Source organism: Colossoma macropomum, unplaced genomic scaffold (assembly GCF_904425465.1).
Source record: "Colossoma macropomum unplaced genomic scaffold, Colossoma_macropomum, whole genome shotgun sequence".
NCBI classification, from domain to species: domain Eukaryota; kingdom Metazoa; phylum Chordata; class Actinopteri; order Characiformes; family Serrasalmidae; genus Colossoma; species Colossoma macropomum.
Window position 1 is genome coordinate 32,332 of NW_023495173.1, and position 12,435 is coordinate 44,766.

The window sequence follows — 12,435 nt, forward strand, 5'->3', positions numbered from 1 at the left end:
AGTTTGTTACTGTTTAACTGTTTAAAAGTCTATTTTTCAGTATAGCACACAGATTGCTTGATTATGAGTGAAAATAACAGGTAGATCAATCAATTAATAATGTAATTTTTAGTAAAAGCCCTGCTGGCCATTAGCTCCTACACTAATGAGGCCCTATGATTCCTGTGATGTGGTGAATGAACCTGAGGCAAAATGGATTTCAGATATAAGGACAGAAATATGCAGAATTTCTTACGCAGAAAACAATAAAAAGAAACCCAATGTTCTTGTACTGTCCAGAAACTGTGAATCTGTGAATTTGTTTTTAAGCGTCTGTGCTTACTACAAATCCTGAAATGCTAGTGCACGTTCATCACTATGTGCGTGAGATCACCAGCTAATGTTAACTAGTTTGTGTAGGAATAATGTTGAAGAGAGTAACTTCAGGTACAACAGGACCCCAATGATTTTTATGAATTGGGGCAACAGCTTTTCCGCAAGTTTTTCGGACATACTAGACCGGGCACAAAAAGACACTTGCAGTGACCAGGTCAATTCCAGAACACATTAAGAACAAGGCTAAATCAAGCTCAATGAGTATGACCTTCCAAATAACAACAGAGGAATCAACACCATTGCCGGACGCAAGGTGTAAGTTTTTGTTCCTGATAGCTGTGATAGGATCACATCAAATGAAGAAGAAAGTCCTATCATGGTTAAAGACTGTAAACATGGAGGCGCACTGCCAGAAGATGAGAGCAATCTTCGTCAAACTCACTTGTCACGGCTCTGTGAACAACACATGGATGCAATTCTTTTAAAGATCTGTGGAAAGAAAATGTCTGATAACAGACACTACAGCGTTTCTTAACAATGTGACAAGTGAGTAAAGTTTGGTTATCCAGTACTTACATTAACTGCAGACCATGTGCTACATTTGAGTAATTGAACCGATGTACAGTGCTACTGCTGCCCTCTTGTGGAGAAACGGTAAACCAAAAGATGTATAGATGTATGAATGCACATTTTCTGCAATTCTGTAAACAGCCAGGCTATATTTATGTTTTAGAAATCAATAAAAATTAGTTACATCTTTAGTTTTCCATTTTTCTCTATTGATTTCTTGGCATTTCTACAGGTACTGAAGTAATGTCTAACAGATGTGATTTTCATGGAGAGCTGCAACTTCACCTTCTCACAGTCAATACTTCAGAGACGCCCCGTTGATGCACGTTGTTTGTGTTTTGATTACAGCTCCCTGAGACTGTCTGACGGGTTTTGATGTGTTAGACTGATGAGATAATGAACAGAGATGCTCATCAGGTCTGATTTTGATTTGGGGGTTATGAGGAAACTCCAGCTCCTCTTCACAGCGAACGGCCCACGGTGTTTCTGCTCCCGGTCAAGCTGCGGTGTTAGGGACCATCACACAATTACAGGACGAAATGATCAGCGTTTCAACATCTTCACATTAATATATCACATCTAATCCATAGATCTATTAAACTCTCTCGCCATTTGACGTCATTCCACGTGCATGTTTCTGTGTGTGTTCAATTTGAGTTTGTTGAAACGTCGACGCTGTTCATTTCTTCCTGTAATTGTGTGATGATCTCTAACACCGCAGATTGTGGTTGTAGTTTATTGTCTTCCTTCATTTCACCACCAAACTGCAGCTGCACTGATGAATCTGAGGGCCGTTTGTTGTGAAGAGGAGCTGCAGTTTCCTCATAACGACTCAAATCAGAATCAGACCTGATGAGCGTCTCTGTTCATTATCTCATCAATCTAACTCATCAAAACCCGTCAGACAGTGTCAGGGAGCTGTTATTTACTTCTGCACCAGACAAATAACACGACCTGTATCTACTACATTGATTTTGCGCACGAATAAAAAAAAAATAAACAACGTGCGTTCAGTTAAAAATAAAACATGACAACCATTAAAAGAAAACGAGAGAACGAATTAGAAAATCGTGATCACGAATAAACAAAAACGTACCCACGAAGTAAAGAAAACGTGCGCACGTTTAAAAGAAAAGGAGGGAAGGATTTAAGAAATCGTGACCACGAATAAAGGAAAACGTGTGTACGAACTGCAATAATTTCGCTCGAATTATTATTTATTTATTTTTTTTACCTCCGTCCCCTCCGGGGCTCCGTACATTTCAACCATTTGAAATCATTAAAACAATAGCAAATAATCCAGTGTTGATTTGTTTACTGATTTGCATTTCTTCAGTAATCATACAGATTACTAGATCTGACATTTTTTACTTTGACAAAGTTTAACAATCTCTCACAGTTAAAGACACATACAGACACAAAGACAACTAGAGAGTGAGAGAGAGAGAGAGAGAGAGAGAGAGAGAGAGCAGACAACTGACAAAAAAAGTCTCTAATGTAGTATCATCTGTAAGGTGAAATCAAGAGGTTAATGTAAAGTATTTTTTCTGTCTGTGCTGGTAATGTTCTCCTCTTTTTTGAGGCCGGAAGCCAGGGTTGCCAGATTCCTGCTATAGTTTCTAGCCAAAAAATGTTTAAAAACCCATCAAAATGCACAAAAAAATGTAAACGTCAAAAACAGTTTAAGGCCATTGTAGCCATAATACTAAATAATACAAATAATTTAATCAACATGACATCAATAAGCTTCTGGGTATATTAACTGCTGGCGGTTATCATAGATAAATATTTATTTTGTATGTATTTTTTAATGTGTACCCTAGGTGTGAATTCTATGACTTATTCACTCTGTAAACAAAAACATTTTGGTAGCCCTTTATTTTGTGGTACAGTATGTAGCTATATTTAACAGGCAAATATGCGGTGCTTACAAATAATTTTCTGGTACATGCTTTGCAAAAACTTAACAAGCATATGAAAAGTATCAGGTATATACAACAGTACTTAGAATTTAATGGTAAATATACAGCACTTACTCAGAATTTTATTAAGTATTACAAGCTGTACTTGGTGCACAATCAGCACATTCAGAATACAGAGTAACTAATGTTAGAAATAACAGGTATATTTCAGCTTTTAATGATTGTCTTTCAGTCCATGCATATGTGATAGAGAAATACAGAGTAAGACAGAGTAATTACCTGAGTACAATAATTAATTCCATATGACTGTAAAATAAAGTGTAACTTTATTAAGTATGTAGTACTTAATAGTACAAATTAACTGCCTATTCTCTTATAGTCATCATATGCAGAATGACCAGACATACTACTAGGTACATAATGGTCAAATCAAAATCAAATCAAATCACGTTTATTGTCACATCACATTTTATTTTTTTTATTTATATTTATATTCGTACATATTATTTACAAAGCAAATTTGCTTTATAACATGCAGACATGATGTACATAATCATATATCAGGTACATACAGCTGCACGTACTGAGATTATGCATCTAATCTAGATTAAAACACAGCAGTTGTAAGTGGCATCTTTATTGTACTGGGAAATATGGACGAATGAAGCAAAACACGCAAGATTAAAGCAAAAAAGCAGTGAATTACAATGCACAACTAGTTGGATTTCAGGGTTCCAGTTTGACCCACAGACAAAATAAGCAATGTTCTAAATATTTCAAACAGGGGCTAACCTACAAAAACTACAAAACACTGAAGAGCAGAACAGAACAAATGTAGAGTAACGAGTCCAGCTGCAGAAAGTTAACAGGTCAGTGACACATCTTAAACAGGATGTGAGAAAATGTGGACTAGAGTGCTGGATTGATTAATTACTGAGTACAACTGAGTAAAATCTGATACAGTTCAATCCAGAACTCCAGTTCACATCCTCCAGGTTTTTGTCTTGATGTCGTCACTGTGGGACAGATGAGAACTGTACCAGACTCTGTAATGTCTTCTGGGTTTTCAAACACTAGAGGGCGCTCGTGAGCAAGTCCAAAATGAATGGGTTATGATGGAGCATTTGAGCAAAATCATAGTTTATAAATGCTTAAACTTTTTTAATGTAAAAGAATACATTAATTTCCTGAACACACAACAGCATAAAACAATTTAACACTGCTGTTATATTTTTAAGAGCTTTTAAACTCGAGTTATAGGAGTTTAAAATGGCGCCTCATTTACGTCCATGACGTCAGTGAGCGTCAGCCAATGAGCTGCTCCACTCGCTAACCAATCAGCACTCAGTAGCAGTAATGTTAGCATCCTGCTGCCCAAAATCCATTACTTGTAGAAAAAAGGAAACAAACAGGTGCATTTTCTTTGTTTTTTTAGTAAAAAATATGCTTCTACTTTCTAAAATTATAGGAAAGTTCTGGGAAAGTGATTAGAAACTATTTTAACTTTTTGTTTTTAGCCGTTTAGCTCCATTTACTCCCATTCATTGAGGACTCGCTCGCGGGGGCCCTCTGGCGCTCATTACTTAACTCTGCTGTCTGCTTTTTGAATTTAGTAGTTTAGTAGTACTTTTGTACAGCTGTAAGTAGTGGCGTTCATGTGTGGAGTTTATTGTTTGGCTGGTTGAGCTGTAGCTGAAGGTCCAGAAATAAAGCCAGAAATACACTGTGTGGTTTTAGAAATCTACACAGACAAAGCCTGTGATTTTATATACTCACCCTCGGTCTGATTGACAAGCAACATGAACACAGCTCTACAGACAGCTCTGTCCATGGACAATTTCAAATGAAGCTGTTTCATTCAAAATAACACACTGTACTCTGTGTACTGAGCAGAAATGCTAAGAGCAGCACTGCTAATATTAAGCACTGAAGCTAAAAGCAGGCTGTGATGTAACGGTAGAACAATACAGTAAGTCTACAGCCTAATTTACAAAATTCACCATATTAATGTTCATAACTTGCTATTCTATTCATTCAAACAGAGTAAAGTCAGTATATACAGACTTTGGTAGCAAATATCAACTTTTCTTTCTCCATTCAGCTGGCCTACGTGTCTCCACCCATACTGGGGAAGCGGTTTTGATTGTATGTGTTTACAAATGGGCCAAAATCACAGTGAATTCCTGGTGGGAATGTTTAAAGTGACTGACTGTTTTGTGTCAGACCACCACAGATTCAGTAACAATTGCATGTATGAGCAGAGCCTATTACACTTTTGACCATAGACTACTATAGCTATAGTTTATGATAACAGGTAGAAATCTGGTCTTAACCATTTGATTTTGTAAAGGGTCGACATATTAACAACTGTATATGACTAATTTTAGACTTTTTTTTTAGACAAATTCAGTACACGCTAAAGCTATTATTCTCTTTCTGGACCTCTATAAAACCTTTAACACTATTGAGCATAACTTTCTTTTGAAGTCTCTCCAATTATTTGGATTTAATGATAGATTTATTGATATGATTAGTATGTTTTATAAAGGAATTAATAGTTCTGTAATTGTTTATTTATAGCTCAGCTTTTTCTCAAGCTTCAGGTTTAAAATTGAACCAGGCCAAATGTGAGATAACGTCTCTTCATGACTGCCGATATCTTAATGCGTGATATTCCAGTTAAAAACAATGTTAAGTACCTGGGCATTTATATAACTAAAACACTTTCAGCCAGACAACATTTGAACATATCTGGAAGAATCTTTATATCCTTATTCTGTTATTTAAAGCTGAGGGATTGCCTCGTTTTGTATATCCCACTATCTATCAGTGTTGGTGAGTTATCTGCTTATGAAATCAATAAAATATTTTTGGACTTCATCTGAAAAAATAAATAAAATAAAAAAATAAATCACACAAGCTTAAAAGAAAAGAATGTGAGCAGAAGGTAGTTTGGAAGTATTAGATTTAATATTCTTAAGTACCCTAAGAATGAATTGGCTCAGAAGGTCTCATAAACCCAAGTTTTGTGTGGTTTTCATCTCCAATCATATTTAAAGTTTGGAGGCTTATCTTTTCTTTGAAATGTAATTATTGCCAAATACATTCCCTATTTCTCTTTCCAAGTCTTTCCAAGCTATTCCTGATGGCATCATTCACCTTGTAAAAAGTCATTTAAGTCATTTGGTACTACTGAAATGATGCTACCCTCATTGCTTTTGGGTGGTATAAATATACTTGATAAAAAATGTTATAATAAATCATATTCAGTATATCCTTCAGGGAAGAAATAAAATATCCCCCAGTGATTAAGTTCTATTGGATATCCTTTATTGAGGACATAATTTGCAAAAGCCTGTGGCTTTTGCTTCATAAATTTTGTATGTCTAATAAGACCAAAGAAGCCCATTTTAAAATTTTACATAATATACCCTGTGAATTCTGTTCAAAGTTTCTAGACAATAATAGCTGTTGCTCCTTCTGCTGATGAAACTTTGACTCACCTATTTTTTCAGTGTGAGGTAACTAACAGATTTTGGTCCAACTTATGTGTTCACATTATTAATTCTGTCAAAATTATTTACACCTTTTATGTCAAAGATATTATTTGTCACTATAATAACTTCATTAACAAGCCTCTAGATTACATTGTTAATTTTTTCATTCTACATGCTAAATTCTTTATTCACAAACAGAAGTTCAAATTCTCAGCCAACCCTGTACCTCCTCTTAATGGAATTTAAATCACTTCTCCAGTCCTTACATCAGGTGGAAACTATGAAAAGTAATAGATTTTTGAATTACTATGATCAGCTTTATGGGGAGAAACTTGATAAATGGCCTTTCTTCTTGTATGTTTAGGTCTGTATGTATGTATGTATGTGTGTGTGTGTGTGTGTGTGTGTGTGTGTGTGTGTTTATGTATGTGTATTTGAACATCCTCCTTTTGGTATACAAGTGTTCTATGCAAATTGTTAGATTATATCTTTACTCTTTTGGTATCATAGTGTGCTTAAATGGTATGATGATATTGCAGAGAATACTGTTCACATACTCTGGGTCACATGTTCTGGTAAAAAAAGTAGGAACTGCCAAAAAAATAGCAACCGCTGAAAATTTTAAAATAGAAAATATATAATTGCACTGTGTGAAAAATGACAAACAAACAGCTGAAACATAAACAAGCGTTGTTTTAATAAAGTCTACATGCTGATTATTACACGTTATCTGAATTGATTCTTCAACTGTGCATGGGCCTTTTCAGATTTATGAGTTTTACTTGTGATAGTAGTGAATATTTCACATTAATACATCATGTTCTCTGTTTCTCTCCTACTTTAGTGCTGATTGTGCTCATCAACTTTGAACAAACTGAAGGTGAATTACATGAACATTACTGCATTATTTCAATGTAGTCATGTACATTTTCATATAATTCCTTTAATAGATGGTTTTGACATGTGGCTAAAATCAGTAACATCACATTCATTGCACATGAAAGAGAAGTGAATTCATAAATTAATTCGGTCTTGTCAATGTGTAGTTAAATATATATAAAGATATATGATACATTAAAGTACAATCTGTCTGCACAGAAACATTCATAGAACACAGACACATTAAACTCATTAGGCTCATTATGATTAAGATGATTAAACTACTTCTTATATTGAGAAAAGCAGCTCTGCTCACTTCATCATTTCACAGCAACACCCAACAAACCCAGACTGAGAGTGGAGCCTCAGAGCTCAGTCTACACTGGAGATACAGTTACTCTGAGCTGTGAGCCGCCGCAGAGTACTGGATTGGAGATTCACTGGTGGAAAAACAATCAGAATTTAAAACATTTAGAAAATCTGACCACAATCAGTGTTACAGCATCTGATCTAGGAGAAGCAAAGTACCAGTGTACATCGCTAAAGAAAGACACCCTGTTAACAGAAAACAGTGATCCAGTCAAGATTACAGTGAGAGGTTTGTCATGTTTTCTGTATTTTTTTTTCACATAATTAGATTTTAGACTGACTGAGGGAGAAAAGTATTCCACATTATTTCATGATGCTTTTGAATCATTTTATGAATCTTTAGAGAATATATTTCAAAAGTATTTGTAATCTTTGAACAGAGAGACCAAAAGCTACAGTGAAAGTCCAGCCAGCTGATCATGTGTTCATCAGAAAGAGAGTCACTCTGACATGTGAAATAGAAAGTGGAGATGACTGGAATTATGAATGGTATAAGAATAATAATCTTCTCAGAGATGCTCAAAGGAAGGAATATGAAATCTCTATTGTTGATCAGTCTCATGCAGGTGATTATACCTGTAAGGGAACACAGTCAACAGGCCGAATATACACACACACCAGTGAAGCTGTTACACTGACTGTATCAGGTGAGTGTGGCGACTTTCTCACTTTGTTTCTGTCAGTTAAAAGTTCAGAGCTGCATCACTACTAAATGTCATTCAGCTGTAGACACTTTAGAAGTAACAGAGGAGAATCAGCAGATTTTCTCTTTAAATCTCACAGAGCCAGAAGTATGTAAGAGCACAGCTGCAGCGTAGAATGTGACTTGATGCTTCCACAGTGAGCCTAAAATTTTAATTTAAAAGTTTTGTTTAAGTGTGGTTGAATAGTAGGGATCCCACATTTATAATAATAATAATAATAATAATGATAATAATAATAATAATAATAACAGAAAAAAATATGCTTGGACATGTAGATGCTTCAATGAATAAAACCACTGTGTCAATTTATTAACATTAAATGAATTGATTTAAAGTTAAATATTATTACTGATGGTGTTTTTGTAAACAGTTACAATGTCATCTTAGCTCATTTACATAACAGCAGTAAATAAGCAGTTAAGCTGGGAATATTGCACTTTATGTCTAGTATGAATTGTGCACACAAATATGAATACAAAGTGGTTCGTTGTTTGACTCACTGAGCTCTGTTTAGATGCAGTAGCTGTTATTTTGAGACCTACATAGTGCACTTTGTAGGGAGAAGGGAGCTGTTTGAGATTCTGCCTAAAACAGTTAGCGGAAGTGCTGCATCACCTGACCCAAATACTGCTCGCTGATTCAGTGAATGGATTTATGGGGCTCTGCTCAAGAACGGCGCTGGTGTTTGACTGTTTCTGCTGTAAAACATGAACTTGTAATGGCTTGACAATGGACAACAATGGCTTTTGTGACAAAATGTATTTAGGGTTCAGAATGAGCTGAGAGTTTAGAATAACTCACCACAGTCAGCCTGTTTTTGACATTTGTTGTTGTTTTTTTTGCATTTGTTGTTGTTTGCAAATGAGCTCGTCTGTTGCCGTTCCATTTTGAGATCAAGTTGCCAGTGTATGACGCTGTCTATTTTCACTAATCCGATACACTAATCTGGTGCACTTTAAACTGCTTGTGCTAAAGGCGGTTATCAGCCTATGTAGTTACACACAGCGTCCACAAACACAAAACCTTTGTCTTTAATGAAGGTGCTCACATGACTACGACTTCCAGTACTGCCATTCAATCATTTTTACGTTACCACACAAACTTAAATGAAGCTGAATTTGGCTTCATATCCGCAAGAGTATTTTTTAAGTTTGCCGTTCCACCTTAAATTGTGCTGCAACTGCATTCTGATGCCTGCAACTGCCGCACCATTTAAGGCGGAACGGAAATATTTGAATAGGAAGCTGGTTTAGAGTGTAATGATTTGATTGGCTATAATACAGTGACATCAATCAGAGAAATCAAATAAAATTTCATTACGTGAAAAAGTCAACTTAATAAATATTCTTTCCATCATTTGATTGAGTAGGCCTGTTATCAGTCTGGGTAGGGAAAAATAATAATCAGAGGCCCTGAATTACTTGGGGACCCTGGGCTTCAGTCCAGGTAAACCTTAACCTTTGGATTGAATTATCCCAGACCAATCTTATTTCTTTTGATGAACAGATTTTTATGTACTTTATTAATGAATTGTGTTTGCAAGCTGCTTTCTCCTTCGGTTCCATCAAAACAAACATCAAATTTACAACTTGGGAGGGAAAATCTTAAATTGCTGTAATGAAAGAAGCATCTGATCCTGAGAGTTTAATTAATATTATTGTGTTGGTAAACATTAAGCACATGTGTGAGAGCCTTGTGCCTCCATCTATATTTGCTCTTAGCAACACGTCAGAGTCAATGTCAGCAATATGTGTACATCCACTACTCATGTTCCAGTGCAGTGACTGCTCTCCTGCAGCTCCAAGACCCAACAAAACTCTGAGCAAGTAATATATGCATTTCTAGATTTGTTAACAGTGCTTTTAAGAAGGTTTATTACATCATTATTTGTAGCATAGCTAGATGCTGCTTCCTTGCATTAGCCACCAGTTGCAGGATCCTATTATAAGCGATTAACTTAATTTACTAGAATGTGATAGCTAGCAGTCCACCTTAACTGTAGGACTAAAATCATAACCTATATTAGCTACCCTGTAACTTCAAGGAATACAGTGTTTCCTTACAATTACATTCACATTACAATTAAAGGCATGATTTGAAATAAAAAATGAGAAATTTCTCCGCTGTGACTGGAGATAAACTCTACAGGGTGGTAGCTCTCCAGGACCAGGATTACGTACCTTTAATATAGAATAAATCAGTTCATTGAGTTCAACAACTCAACTCAAACAAGTCATGTTGAAAAATTGTACTGCTTTCCAGTTTGCTTTCCAATATAACATATTGCTTACTATACAAGGTCAAATGGTGTATCCAAAGTTTGTCACACATCTATTTGTCACACATCTACTGTTGAGATCTTTCTTCAACAGTTACTATAAATAAAGGCCATTCTAATAACTCTGCCCATCATTGGTGATCTATCTGCTGAAAGGCCTATACTGGCTCGGTAAGGCATGAAGTGCTTGGACCCTGATGATCACCACGTGCAATGTTTTTGCAAACATTCACTTGGTTAATAGCGGTTAAAACAGTCCACAGAAATAAGTGTTTTCTACATTAATTTTCAGAAAAAAACAAATTAGCAATTGACGGTTTAGATTGCAAATGATGATATTACACATATTTGCATTTTGCGCCAGACTTTCTAAAGCTATTGAAGAAATGTCATATTTGTAAAAATGAAACCAAGTGCTCAGGAAATTCCTGTTCCACTGAGATTCTACTTATCAGTACAATTAATGCACCTTCTTCCAATAAATTTACCTAAACATTAATGTTTATGTTGATATTTAGTTATGCTTGAAACTTGTGAAGCAGATCTCATTTCTGCAATATCCTGTAGACAAGAGGTCAATATAAGTAAAATCATAAGTGATAACACCTTCATTTAGTATTTAGAACAAGTGCAAATTGTAATTTAAGCTAATGTTGTAAATACATAGTAGATCAAAGGTGAAAAAGCGTTCTTAAAGAAGAGAAAAAGTCAGAAGTTAAAGTGCAGCCTGAATAAACAAACACATTCATAGAACACAGAAACATTAAACTCATTAGTCTCGAAGCACGTGATTAGAACGATAATCTATGAGAAAAGCAGCTCTGCTGACTTCATTATTTTATATCAACAGAAAAACCCAAACCAACTGTGAGAGTGGATCCTCAGAGCTCAGTCTATACTGGAGACACAGTTACTCTGAGCTGTGAGCTGCTGCAGGGTACTGGATGGGAGATTGTCTGGAAGAAAGACTCTCAGTATTTAGAAAATCAGCTGAACACAATCAGTGTTACAGAGTCTGATCCAGGAGAAGAAGATTACCAGTGTGCAGCTCGCTGGAGAGGCTATTATACAGAGGACAGTGATCCCATCAGGATTACGGTGAGAGGTACGTCATGTTCTCTGCTTTCTCTTTTACAGATGACTTGATTTAAATGACTGTGAAAAATATTCTAAAATTATTCCACATTATTCTAAAAGGTTTTAAAATAATTTCACAAATGTATATAGTATATGTATATACATTAAAAAGGTAGTTGTCATCTTTGAACAGAGAGAACAAAAGCTACAGTGAAAGTCCAGCCAGCTGATCATGTGTTCATCAGAGAGAGAGTCACTCTGACATGTGAAATAGAAAGTGGAGATGACTGGAATTATGAATGGTATAAGAATAATAATCTTCTCAGAGATGCTCAAAGGAAGGAATATGAAATCTCTAATGTTGATCAGTCTCATGCAGGTGTTTATGCCTGTAAGGGAACACAGTCAACAGACCGAATATACACACACACCAGTGAAGCTGTTACACTGACTGTATCAGGTGAGTGTGGCGACTTTCTGGCAAAAAAAAATTCCACTTTCAAAACTGGATCCTTTCGTGCCTTCAGTCACCAAACATTCATTATGTGCTATTAAAATGAAAGGTGATGTAACACAGAGGGAATCTTGCTCCTGTCCCAACTTTTTTGGACTGTGTGGCAAGCGTCAAATTTTGAATGAGTCCATATTTATGAAATAATGAAGTTCATAAGGTAAAACATTAAATTGTTTTAAACCATTTTCAAATGAAAACAGCTCATCGCTAGTTTCTGGAACTGGGTTTGTAAGATATTTTGTTCAATTTGAAAGAAGTAGCAGGAAAATACGGTGTGTGTGCAGTGATGCAAGCTGCTCTGTAAAGCCTG

The 12,435-nt window shown here is 35.7% G+C and overlaps 1 pseudogene; it reads left to right on the forward strand.

Annotated features, from left to right (window-relative positions):
- The first annotated feature begins 691 nt into the window (after positions 1 to 691).
- The window catches only part of LOC118801078, a 44,146-nt pseudogene continuing 32,402 nt past the window's right edge, over positions 692 to 12,435 (forward strand).